Below are 19,153 nucleotides of genomic sequence, written 5' to 3' on the forward strand. Positions count from 1 at the left end.
GGAAATTTCATCATAATTAGTCAAAAATCATTTTTTAAAAAATAAACTTACCAAATAATTCCAACCTATAATATTGACCCATTTAGAAAAAATTCGAACTCCATTCAATCCAACTCCTTCACAGATTTGTGTTTTGCATGCGGTCTTTAAATCTTCTTCACTTTGTAGATCGAATGATGTACACCTTGGTTGCATTAAGGGATTATAGTAACCATGCTTCAAATGAGAAGAAATAAAGATAATCAAAGGCTTAATTTCTTCAAAAACCACATGCGTGAGTTTTATAATTGTTGTTGTTGCAAAAATCGATGACTTGAGAAGATAACAATTCAAGATGTTGGAGTATAATTTTGATCGATAATTTGTGGCTTTAAAGTATAAAAATGTAGCTACTTATAAATGAGATTGTAATTTGATTTGCTTGAAGTTCTAGATTTTAGAAGATGAGTAGGCGTATTTTTTGGACTTAATTTTTGGAGGGTTTTGATGGAAAATCGAAAGAGAAAGAATGGCGGTTGGTAATGGATAATTGTTCATAAAGAAGTTTAATATATGGTACATCAATATAAGAATGTATCTCATTTAAGTTCCCTGAATAATCTGAATACAAACAATTGTATAAGTTTGCTTAAAGTGTAACAACTTATAAAGTATTGTATATAAAGCTTGATATAAAGAGTTGAAAATAAAGTCTGATATCTTATTGTATAAGTTGATATTAAGTTATATATAAAAAAAACAATTTTTAAACATATTACTATGGTTTTTATTTTTTGATGTATACATAAGTAATTATTAGGTTAAAAAATTGGTTTTTCTTTTTTGATGCATTATGTACGTACTTGATATAGATGTATGCTTTTAGATATAGTTGAAGAATATTTTTGTGACTGTGCTACATAACAATAAGAAAAAAAATTATATTGTTAACTCATAAGAGCCCTTTATTGGATATATCTAACAGTACGACCAATCATAATTTCAGTACTAAAAATCATACAAGAGTTATTGACTTGGTGCTCGAAATCTAGATCCAAATAAGGAGCGTCTTAATGAAAGATATAAAAATGAAATATATTGTCTATTTGATAAATTAACTCACATGTTTTTTTTAAAAAATGATGGAAAACGTAATCACTCTTTACTTTGATTAAATAATATTTAATACATAGGCTTAATTATAATATTTCGGTAAATATTTATGAACTTTACAACATATTTTTGGCGAAACTATCATAAAATCTTATATTATCATTCCCATGTAATTTGCAGGGGTCAAAAACCTATACTAAAAATTTTCGATCAAATTTATAGTAGCATAAATTATGTCCACTCACACATGAGAACCATGGTATTAGGGGGCTATACTTTTTTTTGTGTGTAAAGAAATTGATATAGACATTTAAAATTGACTATAAGGAACAATGGCATAAAAATTACGTGAGTTTAAAGTATCTATGAGACAAGTTTTACCGCTAAAAGTTAGTTAAAGTTAAATAAATGACTCTAAGCAGGTCCATTTTTTATAAGGCCCGTTCTAATAAAATAAGAACAATCATACTACTAATTATAGATAATTCACAAGTCATAATCTTACAGCACAAGGGTCGTAAGCCAGTTTTAAACTATTCTCATTACAAGATTCTAAATTTTTTAATCACAAGGCCATAATAAATATTTCAACCTAAAATTACGAGATACATCATTCACGAGTATGTTGGAATGTAAATATAGAAGTTTGAAATTGTTCTACAATACAATTCTAAAAATCGAAAAGAATATGGAAAAGAACAGGTCATATGGTGATTAAGAAATAAAGGCAAATCAAGAAAAAAAATGCCATATTTGTATAATTTTCTTGAGTGATTGTCTCTTTAAATTAATTTTTTACTTAGAAATTTAGAGATAACCCCATTCACTTTGATGAAAATCATGCTATATAAACTTTGAGATTGTTTTTTAATACAATTTGGATAATCATATCATTAAAAAAAATGTAATAAGATAGTTTAATAAGAGAGAGAGTTGAGCGAAACTGCAGAAAGCAAGGAGTGAAAGTTGTTGCATGATTGAGTGACAGTAGTGCTGCGCATTGTGTTTTTATATAGCCCTGTATAAAACGATAGGCAGAACAAAAGCTTCTTCATTTAACTTTTTTTGTTTTAAGAAAGTTTTTTTTGCTAAGCAAGTAATTAAATTAATTAGAGCAAACGTTACAACCTAAAACCAACTAAGAGAAAGCAAACCTTTGCTAAGCAACAAAAAAAAAGTTGGCTGGTCACATGTTTTATCATGACATTAGTACATCAATCACTGAACATACATAGGGTCGTAAGTCGGTTTTAAAATTTATTTTTAATACACGATATGATTATGAAAACTTGAAATCAACCAGCTACTATTCAAATCATGATTTTGGAGAAACATCCTAAAATCTTAAATTTATAAAAAAGTATTCCCCCGCATTTTAATGTGTTTTTTGTTTCATTTACGTAATTATAAATGTATATATCACGATTACAATATTTTTAAAGTTCAAAATGTTGTAACAAAGGATTTTATATATATTAAATATAATTTTACTTTTTATATTCTTTTAATCTTAAATACATGGATTCTAATAATCACGGATTCAATATATTTCGAATAAAAACAACTTTATATACAAAATAATATTGTCGTACATTATACATGGCTCCAAATCATTTCTACATAAAACCTCCCGTGCATTTTTGCACGGGTGGAAAGCTAGTAACAAATATAAATTAGACTACCGACAAAATTAGAAGATGCATGAGGTAGTGGAGTTGTTAAGCAAATCTGGCTAGTATATAATGTTATATAATGTTTCACCAAATATATATATATATATATATATATATATATATATATATATATATATATATAATATATATATATATTATATATATATATATATATATATATATATATATATATATATATATATATATATATAATGTTATACAAGTGTCTTGATTAAAAACGAAAAACACAACTTTTTTTTTTCCTTTTTCTTATACAAGATGCATCCTATCATTTCGGATGTGTTGAGATCCTCTAGAGTTTCAAAATAACTCTACACGGTAGAGTTCGTTAAATATCTGTCGTTGATTAAAAAATCAAAAGCTTGTATTTTCTTTCCCAAAAATCCTCCCTATTTTCCCCCGAATATCCTGCCCATATCTTTTCCTTTCCCATTAATCATGAGCTCTTGATTTTATAATGTATGGTTAGGATTCAACTCTACTTTGTAGAGTTTACATAAATCTCTAGAGGATTCGGACCCGGACAGTTTGACTTTCATGCTTGCCAATGCATATTTTCAACCATCAATAAGTTTAATTACCGATAAATAAAAATTATAAAAAGTATATATTCGAAAAATATACATTCAGACGAATCTAACAAGATCCTACATGAATATGTTTTTTCCTTAACTATAAATCACCAAACATAAACTAAGTATAGTTGGTGAATAGTGTAAGGGCCTGTTCTCCCCAGCTTATTTTCAGTTCAGTTCAGCTCCAATCAGTTTAGTTCAGTTCAGTTCAGCTTCGCTCTTTTATAACCATTTTGTTAAATATTATTATATTGGTATAATTTATTTTACTAATTACTCTTACTACTATTATTATTATTATTTATCATTACTATTAAGTATTATTATTATTATTATTATTATTTTATTATCATTGTTTCTATATATTATTTTGTTTATTATAGCTTTACTCATTATTATTAGTATCATTATTAGTATTTTATTAGGAGGAACATGGTTTAGGTCAAAGCGCAAATAACCCACGTTCTTTAGCCCATAAACCTAGCGAATCGCGTCAAAACAGTTTATGATCCAATTTTCACTGTCCAATCCTATCATTATTTTTAATTTCTAAATATTATTATATTATTAAATCTAATTATTAAAATAGTAATATTAATTTACTTCTCATATATTATTGTTATTATATTCTCATCATCAAGTATTAATATATTAATACAAATAATATAAAATTATTATTATTATTATTATTATTATTATTAATTGATGATTAATAATATTATTTATTTATAACGATCATTTAAAAATATCCAAAATACTATTATTATTATTATTATTTATTATTATTACTTATCATTATAATTATTATTTAATATTCATATTATTGTTTAAATATTATTTATATATTTATTATATTCAATTCAATTCAATTCAATTCAATTCAATTCAATTCAATTCAATTCAGTTCAGTTCAGCTCCAATCAGTTCAGTTCAGTTCAATTCAATTTAGCTCCAATCAGTTCAGTTCAGCTGTTTTATGCCAAAGAGAACAGACCCTAAAAGTTAAACTGTTGCAAGTAAAAAGAAACGGAGGAAGTAATAGCTAGCATCTTTTTAAATTTTTTTTATTATATGAGAACTGAAATCATGCCAGCCAAACCAATTCAACAGGAACAAGGAAATAATATTCCCCAACAGTTACAATCAATTGATCATGAGGACCAACAAACACAACACGATGTTATTCAATAGGAACAAGGAAATAATATCCTCAAACAGTATAACTCATCTTTGTATTTTTTCGAGTTCATAATTGTTGTAGTCAAGATGTTATTCAAGAGAAAAAGTTAAACTTGATGAGAAAAATAAGCACAAGTCAACTTCTCTTATCTTCATTTTCAATCCTATATTTTATACACATAGATTATAAGTACGAAGTACATGTTTATTTTTCGCATTAATATTAATGTTTTTTACGATTTTGAATATCAAGTATTAACACTAATATGTTGGCACACGCACCGCGTGCATACGAGGCTAGTCTATTGTAACGGATGTAAATCAATTGTAACACCTGGTATATTATTGTTACAATATCTTACGTTTTAGTTAAAAAACAATAGAGCTGTTACAATATAACCCTTACTATGTAATGACTAAATAGATGGGTCGTTTGGTTCAAGATATGGAATGGAAAGGGAATGGATACAAATAGAGGAGGGAAATGGTAACAAAGATGGTTACCTTTATTGAGTGTTTGGTTCAAGTCAAGGAATGGAAATAAAAGGTAACCATTAACTTCAAGTAATGGATTTTGTTACTCGAGGGGGAGGGAAGGTAACAAATTGGGGGAATCCATTACCATCAAGTAATGGTAAGGGATTGATGAGGGGTTGAACCAAACAAGAAGAAAGAGAATCGGTAATTGATTCCGTTTCTTGAAACCCAAACATAATGAACCAAACGACCCCAGAGTGTTACCATTTAACTGTTACAATAAGCCTTAAAATGTAGTAGTTACTCAAACTCAAATCGCATCGTTGCTTGCTACCCCTAATTGTTGCGTGATTTTCAAAACGTTATTTTTTTTTTGGTGCGAATGAGCCACAAGGGCGGGGATGAGAATCGATCTCATGAGCACCTGGAACCGGGAGGAAAGCTCTAACCAACTGAGTTATCCCTCACTCTCTTATTTTCAAAACGTTATTTAACCCTTAATATCTGTTATTTCTTTTATGTAAAAAAAATTAAAAAATTGATATTATGAGTCTACACATGGAGACGAATCTAATAAGACCACAGAACTATATTTTTACTTATAGAAAAATCAAAATAATGAGTCAAAGATGGTAGCTTCATCTCCAAAGGAACAATATAGCAAATATAAAAAAAGGTGAAGTAAATTATAAACACTCACTTGTACCAAAGTTTCTACAAATTTTTTTTTGTACCTAACATTAGCGGTGAAAGTTCGGGGTACATTTTACTATTTTAGACGTAGGATCCGTTCTCGCCAACTTATTTTCAATTCAGTTTAGTTCAATTCCTAAATAATAATTATTACTATTAATTAGTTATAATTTATTTCAGTTCAGTTCCATTTAGTTCAATTGTTTTATGCCGAAAAGAACATATCCTTGCGACTCCTCCATTGTTATAAACCTATAATTTTGACTTAATAACCTCTTATCGGTAAAAGAAAAAAAAAAGCATAGAAAGGAAGAAGTTTGTAATTGTAACCCTAACACTCCAAATTCGAATCAGTAGAAATTGCGCGATTACAAGAAAATTCCATCTCTCTCTACAGATTAAAGTCTGCATTCACATTTATCCACTCCAGTTTTCTATCTCGAAAGTTCAATTTCATATTTCCATTATCAATTCAAGTTACATTTTGATTTTTTGGACGATTCAAAAATTTGAAGGTTTGTTTAGGACTAATTTTACTATTGTTAGTTTTATGATTTTGATTTTGTAGTTTACCATTAGATATTGGAGTAAGAATTTAAATAAGAAATCATTAACTAGTATGCTAAAAAATCCAGATTTTTGTATGTTGTTATTATTTTCTTTTTGGGTTTTCAAGGCTATTTTGTAATAATAATAAAGGTAATATCTTTGAGTTTCGATTGTATGATTATTAGCTCATTGATAGTTAAGCTGTTCAATTGCAATGTGTTTTTCATGGATGCTGAATATTTGTATAATGGGTGATGATTATAGGTCTAATGAATATAATGTAGTTATGTAAGTGTCTGTTATCTTGCTTCTTTTTAGTGAAAGAAAAGGGATTTCATTAATATTTCGCCAAACGGCACTTACAAGTCATTTCTGAAAAACATAAAATTCTAATAGAAATACATATCACCCTAGAAATGTAAACATCACAGATTTGACTTAATTTTGCCTTAATAAAAATCTTCATCTGAAGCAATGCAATCTGTGAGTTCGCTCTGGTTCGGCATACGATCTGCAGATGCAGAAATTTTGGGATGAACGTACTCCAATAGTCTTCCATAATTTTACAGAAGTTGTGAAACCCTAATTCTTCATGTTGAGTCTCGAACTTCAACCAATGAGAATAATTTCTCATACCTAAAAACAAAAGAACCATACTCACAACTCCCATAGGGGAGAAGGAGATTTCCAAAACAGAAACTAAAAACCCCATAAAAGGGTTTGAGAAAATCTCATAAAGAGATACTAATTTATTGAACAAAACAAGAAAATGAACTAAAAACTGAAAATAAAAGGAAAAAAGGGGCTTACCATGGATGAAAACATTCATGGCAGCCCCCTAATTGATGAAGAAGAGGTAAGGGAGACTAGGGTTTTAGAGAGAGAAAATGAGAGGAGAGGCTATCTTGCTTCTTTTTATGCACAATGTTCTGATGGTTGAAATTATGAAATAGGTAGGAGTAGCTCGAGTTTTATAATTTTTTTAATATCAATTTTTTATAATTTTACTTATTGTTAATTAAAGATATTAATAGTTAAAATAATGCATTGGCAAACGTGAAAATAAGAAGTGTTGTACTTATTTAAAAACGGATGAAGTATATATTATATTTATTTAACTAGTTGGTAACAAGAAGAATTTTAGTGGATCACCACCTTTCGTAGATAAACTAGCTCAGTTACACAAGTTAATACATGAGAGTAAGTTTATATGCGTTTTGCATTATTGCTCTTTTCTTTTTCGACACCACGTATTATCGTTGAGATGATAGCGATCTTAACAAAAAGCTATTTAAAAAAAGAAAGTTTATTTATCATTAATTGCCGTCTTAGCTCAGTGGTAGAGCGCGTGGCTTTTAACCACGTGGTCGTGGGTTCGATCCCCACAGACGGCGGTTTCTGCATGTTTTACCTCTTTGTTAGAGGTAAACTTTTTTTATAGAAGAGTATTAAAATTACATTTTTTTAGTGAGATGTCTCTATTTATATCACACAAAACACATTGTTGGGATAATAATATGGCTTTTTTCAAGTCTATCCTTAATATAAAAACCGTTATTAAAGATTTCTTAAAAGAAAGAGGTGACTTTTGGAGGAACATTAATGTGCCAAATCCAATTAAAATCCACTTTGTCTATAAGGTCACCACCTTACAACAAGTGGGCTCCCAATTTAACGTAAAAAGTCTCATCCTTCGTAAGACCCTAAATCCTTTTATTTGGAGTCGGATAATTTGGAATATAAACTGCTTTGATACTGTTCACAATAGAATTAGAAATAAAAGAACTCAACAACTGAATGTTTTACCTCTTTGTTAGAGGTAAACTTTTTTCGCGTGCAGTTAGATTAATAGATTGAGCAATCGAGAGAACTGGGTTTTCTTTTGGTTGGTGTGACAGGCTAAAGTCGTATCACCTTATCAAAAGTAATCCTAAGTCCTCTAACAAATAGTAGTCAGGGAAGTAGGGTCGAATCTACAGAGAAACAGTGTTCATTTCCTAATTGTCAGTCAAATCTAGAGTATAGGAACGAGTGTTTTTGAGTAATTATACTAAACTAAACTATAACTAATTCAAGAACTATCAATGATAAAAAGTCTAGGGCATAGGTTCACCAACGATCAATATTTCGGGATGAAATACTAAAATCAACAATCAATAATGCAGTTAAACAGATTGATTCGCTCTCTCAAGTCTAAATCAAGCATAGAACGATATTAACAGGCTCTCGCAATTTATTAACACCAATTCTACCTATTGAAACTAGCCTCTCGGCGCATAACCTAATATTGCAACACTATAACAATCAAATCTGGCCAAATTGGATTGAATAGACATAAAAACATTCAATAGGAATCAACATGCATCAATAAAAATCAATACTTTAATTAAACATCCCTTCCTAATTGATCATGGATCCCCTTAAACCCTAGAAATAGACCACTCAATCATAATTGGGGAAAACATATTCATAATTAAATAAGCAAACATGAATTAATAATAAAGGATTGAATAGGAATAAGAAGAGAAGAGAAATAATACCAATTGTAGAACCAATCTTGCAAAATCAAAGCTTATATTGAAAATTCAATGTAATTGGGGAAAAAGCAAAACTAGGGTTCTTCACTAATTGAGAGAAAAAGAGTTCTAATCTTTAATGAATTAATGATGGAAAAAACAAAAAATAGAAAATAAAGTAGGAAATAATAATATTCCCTTGAGTCTTTATACCTTTCTATTTCCTAAAACAACTAGAAAAATAGAGTCTAATTCGTCAAAAGATAAAGCCTTATCCGACTAGGAAACCCGGAATAATCCGCGGCCGCGGGTTCTCGGGCTGCAAAACAGCGTCAACTTGCAAAGACCATATCTCGCAAACTAGAAGTCGTATCGGGGCGTGTAATATACCGTTGGAAAGCTCTTCAAGTCTAGTTTCCAACTCCACTAGAATCACTGAATTCCGATCTCTGGATAATAAGTTATGATCAAAAGAGTGCACATGACTCAATTTCCATACTTCTTTTAATACGTTTCCGCTATGTTTGAGTTGCAATCCGACTTGAAGATGCCCTTTGGATTCTCATTTGACTTAGCTCCTTCCTAGATGCTTCTCATGCTTAAGCTTGTCCAATAATACTCCAATTGTGTTCTCAATACCTGAAAACTATAAAAATACCGAAAACACACACAAGAGTAATATCTTCTAAACTTAAGTAACTATATGCAATTATGGACTAATAATGCAACTAAATGATCCTAAAATGCAACCTAAATGCATCATGAAATACCTATATTAATATGACTCATCAAACTCCCCCAAGCTAAACTGTTGCTTGTCCTCAAGCAATTAAACAATAGACACGGGAAGAAAATGATAACCTACAATATGGGACTAAAACAGGGTCAAGCACACAATCCAAAACACAGGAGATATCAATCCTACATGAACCAAGCATCGAGTATCAATGAAACAAAGCCGCATAGCACGTCATGTGACCAATCAACTCAACAATCTTACCACAAACCCTTTCCCCCAAGCTGGACTTAACAACACTTGACAGACCTCACTATAGGTATGTGAACTAATACTCTCTTGTGTTTAGGGCGAAAATCAATGAAACTCAACGATCTCAACCTATATATATCAACTCAGAAGAAGCAATACTCTTTAACTTTGACCTTTTGACTCACTTTCAACACGAAAGATGTAATACACAAAGATCAAGAGGACTTTCAAGGGTTGTAATGAGGCTAGGGTTAAGAGTATGGATCATATTTTGGGAAATATGGTGGAAAAGCATATGGATCATATTTTGGGAAATGTGGTGGAAAAGCCAAGAAGGGGAGCAAATATCAATGTAAAACGGCCTAACAAGGCATTCATTACAACTTCATATAACACCATCATTACCACAATATCACAATATCTTTCATGCATAGTAACCCATATATAACCTTTTCACTTTTCTTTCAAAATATGTTCACTTTCTTTGTTCTTTCATTTCTTTTTCTTCACTCTTTTTCATATTGCCAAAATTCTTTGCACCACATTCAAATTCGATGATAAAGCTCATTAATAACACTTTCCTTCAACATAACCATGCATTAACTACATCCATGTAATACAGTATGACCAAAACTAACACTTGCTCCCCCAAGCTAGGCTTGGGACAATAATCAAATGAGGTTAAGGGTTGTAATATGGGTGAAAGTAGCAAGCAAGGGTCAAGAAAGCTCAGCGGGGCTAGAGACGGGAAATATGTGAACAAAAGAACTCTGGAGCTAAAATCATGAAATGAACGCCTCAATCATATCAAATAGTGTACACAATCAAGTATCAAGGACGTACCAGGTCAAAATCAAGATCAATACATCAACTGAGGAACTAATCACTCATGAAAGAACATAACTGACACAGATTCGTCAGTTTATTAGGCACAGAAGCTCACATGGGTCAATTTTGTCTGCACAGTAAAGTTAAAGCCAGCCAGAGAGATCAAACAGTCTTACCACAGCCAATCAATCGTATCACAATTATGCTATGAAGAATCATGAAACCACTGTACAACAAAGCTGTAGAGCTGTAGTAGAGATATCCACAAAATTCTCGAAGGTGTGCCAACAATAGTCCCATAGATGAAAACTATAATGAAATGAGCTATCTAAAATGCAACTATGATGCAACTAAGAAAGCAGTACATTTTTTTGGTTACACGTAAAATCCTATTCCTAATGAACAGGCAAAAGCGTGTAACAACTACAAAGCAATAAAAACTACACTAGAAGCAATAAAGGATAGAATTCCCTCCCCCAAGCTAAATACAGCACAGTGTCTCACTGTGTAAAAAGTAAGGAAAGGGAAAAAAGGAAAGCTCACGCAACGGGAGCTTCGTCCATCGAGGATGGCTCAGGAGTAGTGTCGACGCCAGAAGCGATGGGGCCAGAAGCATCTAGCGGCCGACGTAGATCACGGACCTCGGCACGAAGGTCCTCCATATGACGCTCCACAGTCTCGAGACGAGATAATATCGTCGTCTGAAATGATGCAAAAGAACTCATGAAGCGACTGAAACGGGCTTCCATGCTCTCAGGAGACATAGTAGTGCTGGAGAGGGGTCCTCAGAGACTGGAGGTGGAGGGGCTTCAAGTGTGGGAGAGATGACAGATGCTGGGGCTGATAATGCAACACACTGCAGGCACGGGAATGTCCCCTGAACCTTGCCGCCTACCTCTATAGTTTCAGAGATAGCACGGGGATTCCACAGCCAAACACTAGAATCCTGAGGATGATCATTTGGTAGAATATCGTAGATGATGCGCTTTTCTGTGGAATGACAAGGCTTAACAAACCATAGATACCTGTTCTTAGCTTGGTGGACGAGCCATCCATATCGATCCATAGCATGGTGTTAAGGAGGTTGGTGGAGGAAGAAGTCACTTTAGAGGCTAAATCGATGCCTCTATCCAGAGCAAACACAGAAACAAATCCACCCATAGAGATATCACCTTTCTTTACATCCCGCTCCCAAAGAAATCCACCCATAAGAAACTTGGCAAAGTTCAGTTTTCCGTGCACAGTCGTGGGAGACATAGAAAGAAACCACAGAAGTTTCAAATCTTGGAGAGTGACTTGCCCTGATTCCGCTTTGGGACGGAAAAGTTGAAGTATAAAGCGGTGAAGCAGGCGGAGAGCAGGACAACCAATAGATGAGGACTTGCTAGAACCCGATGCCCAATCAGAACGCCCTGTAATCTGCTTCCAAAAGGAGATGGGATCAAATTTGTCACAACTGGAGCCATCTTGTAATTGCATGAAGGTAGATGGACCAACATCCCCCCTGTAGGCCAACCAAACTATGTTTATCTCATCCCAAGACATGATATGCTCTGTACCCTCAAGGGTGAATACTACATCACCTTTCGATGTTCCCACTGCAAGGGAATCCAGAAATTCAACTACGAGCTCAGGATAAATCCGCTCGTTCAATCGGAATACTCGGCCCCAATGATGTGTCCGCTCAATGTACTCAAAAGCCCAATCAAAGCCGATCTTAGTCACGGCATTCAGAGAGAGATAGAGGGTTGGGGCGATGGTGCGCTTTTGGAGTGTAGCAAGGCGCGTTTGGGAAGTGGAGGGTGAGGGTGGGTGAAGGTGTAGGGGGTGGAATGGATGTGGTGGATTTAGAAGTTGTGGCTTTAGATGCTTTGGATTTTGAAGTTGTGGAAGTCTTTGAAGGTGGTTTGGAGGGGGTTTTCTTTTGTATTTTGCGAGAGTGCTCATTGGGATTGTAGATGGGTTTAGGCTTAGACAAGGCTCGCGCGGAGGATCTCATGACGCTTTTGAGCACACAACCAAGAACAATCACCACAAAACAATCACAACAACTTCACAAGAATCACCACACAACCAATGTGATAATCCATTAATCCAATCTCAACAATGTCGCCACCAAGGGAACCAAAATATTGTCAATTGCAATTAGAAATTCAACACAATCGAAACCACAATCAAGAGTGATCAACAATAAACAACTTGAATAGCAACCAAGTATCAAAAATGAGTAGTAAGCACAAACAATAAGTGTTCAAAATTCGGAATGAAAGTGAACAAATCGAAAACTTACTACCACGTGAAGTACACGATTGATTGAGAAGATCCAAATATGTGTCCAAGATTCCCAATTGAAATTTCAAAGCACCTTCAAGAAGAAACCCTAATTCAATGTGAAAGGTTAGGGTTTGAAGTGTATGTGAATGGGGGCAAAGAAAAAGGGAAGATGGTGGTTTTGTGTCGAGTGGCCGAGGGTGGGGAGTCGCGTCGCCGGCGGCGGAAACCGGTCGGAGGCGGCGGTGAATGGGGTGGCGTGAGAGGAGGTTCGAGTGGGGGGGTTTGTGTCTGCGGGCGCGGGGTGTTGCGGGATTTGGGAGATTCGAGAGGGGCGGCGCCGGCAGTAGGTGTAGGGCTGGGCGGTGGCCGACCGGTCGTGGGCACAGCAGGTGAGAGAGGGTGTGGGTGGAGAGAGTTTGAGGGGTGGGTTGGGGGTTGTGGTATTTTTTTTATTTTTTATTTGGGGTTGGGAGTCGTCGGCTGGGTGTAGGGGTAGGTTCGAAATCCCGCGGGCGCGGGATTGGGGCTGCGGGCGGACAGTCGTGTTAGGGAGCGTGGTTGTGGGATTTGCGGGCGCGGGGTATCGGGTAAGTGTGGAAGCCTGCGGGCGCGGGAGTTATCCCGCGGGCGGACATGCGGACAATGAATGGGGGAGGGGCTAGCTGCGGGCGCGGGTTTCGGCCCGTGGGCGGACAGAGGAGGGTTGTAGGCGAGATTGAAATCCCGCGGGTGGACAGTTTTGGGTGTTGTGAAGGGCATTGCTGGCCGCGGGTGCGGGTTCTACCCCGCGGGCTCATGTGGAACCTCGTGCTTGCACCTAGGGTCGAAATGAGCACACCCAAACCACTAAATAACACTTGTTAGCATGTTAGTCTAATCAAAATAAAAAAAATAAATGAAGATGGAATTCAAAAACTAAAAGAAACTACGAAAAGAAACTAACTAAACTAAAAATTAATAAACGAATTCAAGTGAATTCAAAAACACACAAAAAATTAAAAATAAATTGAATTCAAGTGAATTCAATATGCAAATATTTTTGTTCTTTTCTTTGGTGTAGAAAAATGAAGAGTAAAAGGAAAAAGAAGAGTTAGAGATTCGGGTTGCCTCCCGAATAGCGCTGGTTTATGCAGGTCCCGCACGACCGTTTACCTCTTTTCAATGACCAGTAGAGGTAGGTGTTTGGAGGTAGAGTACCTCAACTAGACCCACAGAGCGCCTTCATAGTACAACTTCAGACGTTGACCATTCACCTTGAAACTTTCACCTTTTTCGTTCATAATCTCGATAGAACCGAACATGTTCACTCTGGTAACTGTGAAAGGGCCTGACCATCTAGACTTTAACTTTCCAGGAAAGATTTTTAGCCTAGAGTTATAGAGTAGAACCTTATCTCCAATCGTGAACTCCCGAGGGAGGATCTTTTTGTCATGCCACTTCTTGGTTTTCTCCTTGTATACTCGTGCACTATCATACGCTAGCAACCGAAACTCATCAAGCTCATTGAGTTGTAGAAGACGTTTCTCCCCCGCAAGCTTTTGATCCATATTAAGCTCCTTGATCGCCCAAAAAGCTTTATATTCTAATTCAACGGGGAGGTGGCACGCTTTCCCATACACAAGCCTATACGGTGAAGTACCAATAGGCGTCTTGAATGCAGTTCTTATAAGCCCAGAGTGTGTCATCTAATTTCGTGCTCCAATCCTTCCTAGACCTTGCAACTACCTTCTCAAGAATGGACTTAATTTCGCGGTTTGAAACCTCTACTTGCCCACTTGTTTGAGGATGGTATGCTAATCCAGTACGATGGTAGACTCCATATTTCTTCAAAAGGGTGCTAAATGTCGTTCATGAAAATGGGAGCCTCCATCACTAATCACAGCTCGTGGGACCCCAAACCTGGAAATATGATCTTCTTGAACAAAGCTATGACGACCTTAGAATCATTAGTAGGAGATGCCACGGCTTCAACCCACTTAGAGACATAATCCACAACAACCAATATGTAGCAATTTCCATTGGAGGAGGGGAACGGTCCCATAAAGTCAATACCCCAAACATCGAAGATTTCAACTTCTAGAATACCGGTTTGGGGCATCTCATGCCTTCTCGAAATATTGCCGGTCCTCTGGCAAGCGTCACATGACATGATGAAAGACTGTGCATCCTTGAACATTGTCGGCCAAAAGAAACCCGACTCATGGAGCTTTGCAACAGTCCTGGAAGGGCCATGATGCCCTCCATACGGTGAGTTATGGCAACGATTCAGGACTCCATTGACCTCCCATTCAGGTACACATTTTCGAAAAAGACCATCTGAACATTCACGAAACAAGTGAGGATCATCCCAAAAGTAGAATTTAACATCATGGAGGAACCTTTTCTTCTGTTGGTAGGACATATCAGGAGGTATCACACCGCCTACCAAGTAATTGGCGTAGTCGGCAAACCAAGGAATCTGTGCTGTGACTGCATATAAATGATCGTCAGGAAAAGAATCATCTATAGGAGTTGAGTTCATACCATCTTCATGCCTGATCTTGACAGGTGGTCTGCAACGTTCTCTGCGCCCTTCTTATCACGAATTTCTATGTCGAACTCTTGGAGAGAGAATCCATCGAATGAGCCTAGGCTTAGCTTCCTTCTTAGAGAGAAGGTACTTCAAAGCAGCATGATCAGTGTAGATAATAACTTTAGAGCCAATCAGATAAGATCTGAACTTCTCTAAAGCATAGACAATAGCCAAAAGCTCCTTTTCTGTAGTAGCATAGTTGACTTGAGCCTCGTCCAATGTCTTGCTAGCGTAGTAGATTGCATGCAAGACCTTATCCTTACGTTGACCAAGTACTGCTCCAACCGCATAATCACTGGCGTCACACATTATCTCGAAAGGGAGTTCCCAATCGGGAGAGCGGATAATAGGTGCAGTTATTAAAGCTTGCTTGATCCTGTCAAAAGACTCAAGACACTCATCAGTAAAAACAAATGGAGCATCCTTAAGAAGGAGTTGGGTCAGTGGTTTAGCAATTTTCGAAAAATCCTTGATAAAACGGCGATAAAATCCCGCATGACCAAGGAAGCTTCGTACCCCTTTAACATTAGCTGGTGGGGGTAATTGCTCAATCACTTGGACCTTAGCTCGATCAACTTGGATGCCCCTATCAGAAACAATATGGCCTAAGACAACTCCTTCAGTCACCATGAAATGACACTTTTCCCAGTTTAAAACCAAATGACACTCTTCACATCTTTTCAGGACTTTAGTGAGATTAACTAAGCATGTATCGAACGTGGAACCATACACACTAAAATCATCCATAAAGACTTCCATGATAGACTCGATGAACTCAGAAAAGATACTCATCATGCAGCGTTGAAAGGTGGCAGGGGCATTACACAAACCAAAGGGCATTCTACGATATGCAAAAGTGCCATAAGGGCATGTGAATGTGGTCTTTTCTTGATCATCAGGATGAATGGGAATTTGGAAGAAACCTGAATACCCATCCAAATAGCAAAAGTATTTATGACAAGCCAACCGTTCAAGCATTTGGTCAATAAAAGGTAGAGGAAAATGGTCCTTTTTAGTGGCCATGTTGAGTCTCCTATAGTCTATACACATACGCCATCCAGTCACAGTTCTAGTAGGGATTAACTCATTCTTTTCATTTTTCACAACAGTCATGCCACCTTTTTTCGGTACTACTTGGACAGGACTTACCCACTTAGAGTCAGCAATAGGGTAGATAATACCTGCATCGAGTAGTTTCATCACCTCTTTCTTGACCACTTCCTGCATGTTTGGGTTCAATCTCCTTTGTGGTTGAATGCATGGCTTATGGTCATCCTCGAGGTGTATCCTGTGCATACAAAAATCGGGGCTAATACCCTTCAAATCATCAATACTGTACCCTATAGCCTTCTTGTGATTTTTCAGAACAACTAGAAGTTTGGAAAGTTGGCTATCTCGAGTGCAGCACTGACAATTACAGGATCTAACTCTTGCTATCTAAAAAGACATACTTCAATGAGAGGGGAGAGGTTTAAGTTCGGGTTTCTTTACCTCAACATTACACACAGATCGATCGAACCTCTTTACCTGTTGGCATCCATGAAGGTCAGATTCTTCACTTGCTAGCATCCTCTCAATAGCATCTACTTCATCGCTCCATATACTGCCATCACCTGTGGAAGAATCAAGACAAAGTACCGCCTCCAAGGGATCTCCATAGAGAGCTTGGGGCATGTTATCATGGCAAATTAACAACCACATCAATACTATAGCACTTTTCCTCTAGCATAGGACTTTTCAAAGCAGTGCTCAGATTAAAAGTGACCTCATCATCTCCAACAGATAGTGTAAGCTTACCATTTTTCACATCAATGACAGACCAGCAGTATGAAGGAATGGCCTACCCAAAATGATTGGAATTTGCCTATCTTCCTCCATATCAAGTACAACAAAGTCCACGGGAATAAAAAATTTACCTACTCTAACAGGTACATCCTCTAAAATACCTAGGGGGTATTTAACAGAACGGTCGGCCATTTGTAGAGTAATATTGGTAACTTTCAAACTTCCCATATTCAATTTTGAGGAAACAGACAATGGCATAACACTCACACTAGCCCCCAAATCACATAAAGCTTTATCAATGAACAAACTACCAATGTGACAAGGTATAGAGAAACTACCAGGGTCTTTTAATTTTGGTGGAGATTTATTTTGTAAAATGGCACTACATTCTTCAGTAAAAGCAACTGTCTCCACCTCGTTAAAAGCCCTTTTCCTAGTCAAGATATCTTTCATAAATTTTGCATAAGCAGGCACTTGAGTAATTAATTCCGTGAAAGGAACTGTTACCTGAAGATTCTTGACGACTTCCAAAAACTTACCAAATTGCTTGTCTAGCTTACTCTTGAGGTGACGATTGGGGAAAGGAAGTTTGATAGGAGGAACTCAATAGCAGGCTTTTTGGCTTCATTGGTCTCTTCATGTTCAGTGGCTGCTTAGAGTTCTCCTTGTCATTTTTAGCTTCAGCTGGGACCTGTTCCTCATCATTTTTCACACTCAAAGTATCATCAATAGGCATGGGTGGTCCATATAGTGAGAACCACTTCGGAGAGTGATGGCATTTGCCGAATCTGTAGGCTGAACAGGTTGTGCTGGAAGAGCACCTTGTTGCGAGTAGAGTTCGAAGTAGCCAATTGTGCCAACTGATTCTCCAACATCTTATTGTGAGCAAGAATGGACTCAATTTGTGCCTTGTCAGCTTGTCGATCCTTTTGCATTTGTAGCATCATGTTTCTCATCTCAACCATCATTGGATCGGCAGGAGGTGCTTGTTGAGATGGATTGAAAGGTGGTCTAGAGAAACCAGGAGGGTGTTGGGAGGTTGTTGGTAGTACCGCTGGTTCAATTGTTGTGCTTGTGGTTGTGGTGCAGGAGGATTCAGGACATTAGTGCTCTTGTAAGACAAGTTAGGATGATTTCTCAATCCTGGATTGTATGTGTTGGAGTATGGGTTGTTCGGCCGATATGCTTGAAAAGCATTAACTTGTTCGAGAGAACTCCGACACTCTTGTGCCCAATGTCCAACTATGCCACAATTATCACACATAATCTCGGAGGTAGTACCCAAAGCAGCAACACTTGCAGGAGAGGAGAGCTGCATATTGTCAAGTTTATTGCTGATGGCATTCATCTGTGCAGCTAATAGGATATAGAATCTATCTCATGCTTTCCACCCTTGTTAGCTAGTCCTCGAGGATTACCATATTGAGAGTTGTGGATAGCCATCTCCTCGATCAAATCATGTGCAGCATCAATTTCTAGTTTCATGAATCTCCCATTTGCTGCAGAGTCAAGGATAAGTCTCGAGTTGTTCCCCAAACCATTGTAGAATCCCTGAACTAGGAACCATTTTTGTAGACCATGATGGGGACATTCTCTCTGAAGATCTTTAAATCTTTCCCATGCCTCATGTAAAGACTCATCAGTCCCTTGGGTGAATTTGTAATCTGACTACGCAACCTAGCAGTCTTCTCTGGAGGGTAGTACTTTCTGTAGAAAGCTAGAGCCAAGGTATTCCAATCAGTGATCCCAAGAGTGGCTCGATTAATCCCATTGTACCACATCTTTGCCTTGTCTCGAAGTGAAAATGGGAAAAGAATCTCCCGAATCTGATCTTGTGTCACTCCCTGCTGCTTAATGGTAGAGCAATATTGGCAGAAATCTTGATAATGAAGATTGGGGTCTTCATTAGGTCCACCACCAAATTGTTTTCT

At 36.3% G+C, this 19,153-nt stretch overlaps 1 non-coding gene and 1 pseudogene across 1 annotated transcript; both read left to right on the plus strand.

Annotated features, from left to right (window-relative positions):
* The first annotated feature begins 7,581 nt into the window (after positions 1-7,581).
* Positions 7,582-7,653, plus strand: TRNAK-UUU (transfer RNA lysine (anticodon UUU)). The gene has a single exon. It is a non-coding gene; the product is annotated as a tRNA-Lys (tRNA).
* Positions 7,654-18,795: 11,142 nt separating this feature from the next.
* Positions 18,796-18,894, plus strand: LOC125492079 (small nucleolar RNA R71; annotated as a pseudogene).
* Positions 18,895-19,153: the final 259 nt, after the last annotated feature.

The sequence above is a fragment of the Beta vulgaris genome, chromosome 7, assembly GCF_026745355.1.
Source record: "Beta vulgaris subsp. vulgaris cultivar EL10 chromosome 7, EL10.2, whole genome shotgun sequence".
NCBI classification, from domain to species: Eukaryota; Viridiplantae; Streptophyta; class Magnoliopsida; order Caryophyllales; family Amaranthaceae; genus Beta; species Beta vulgaris.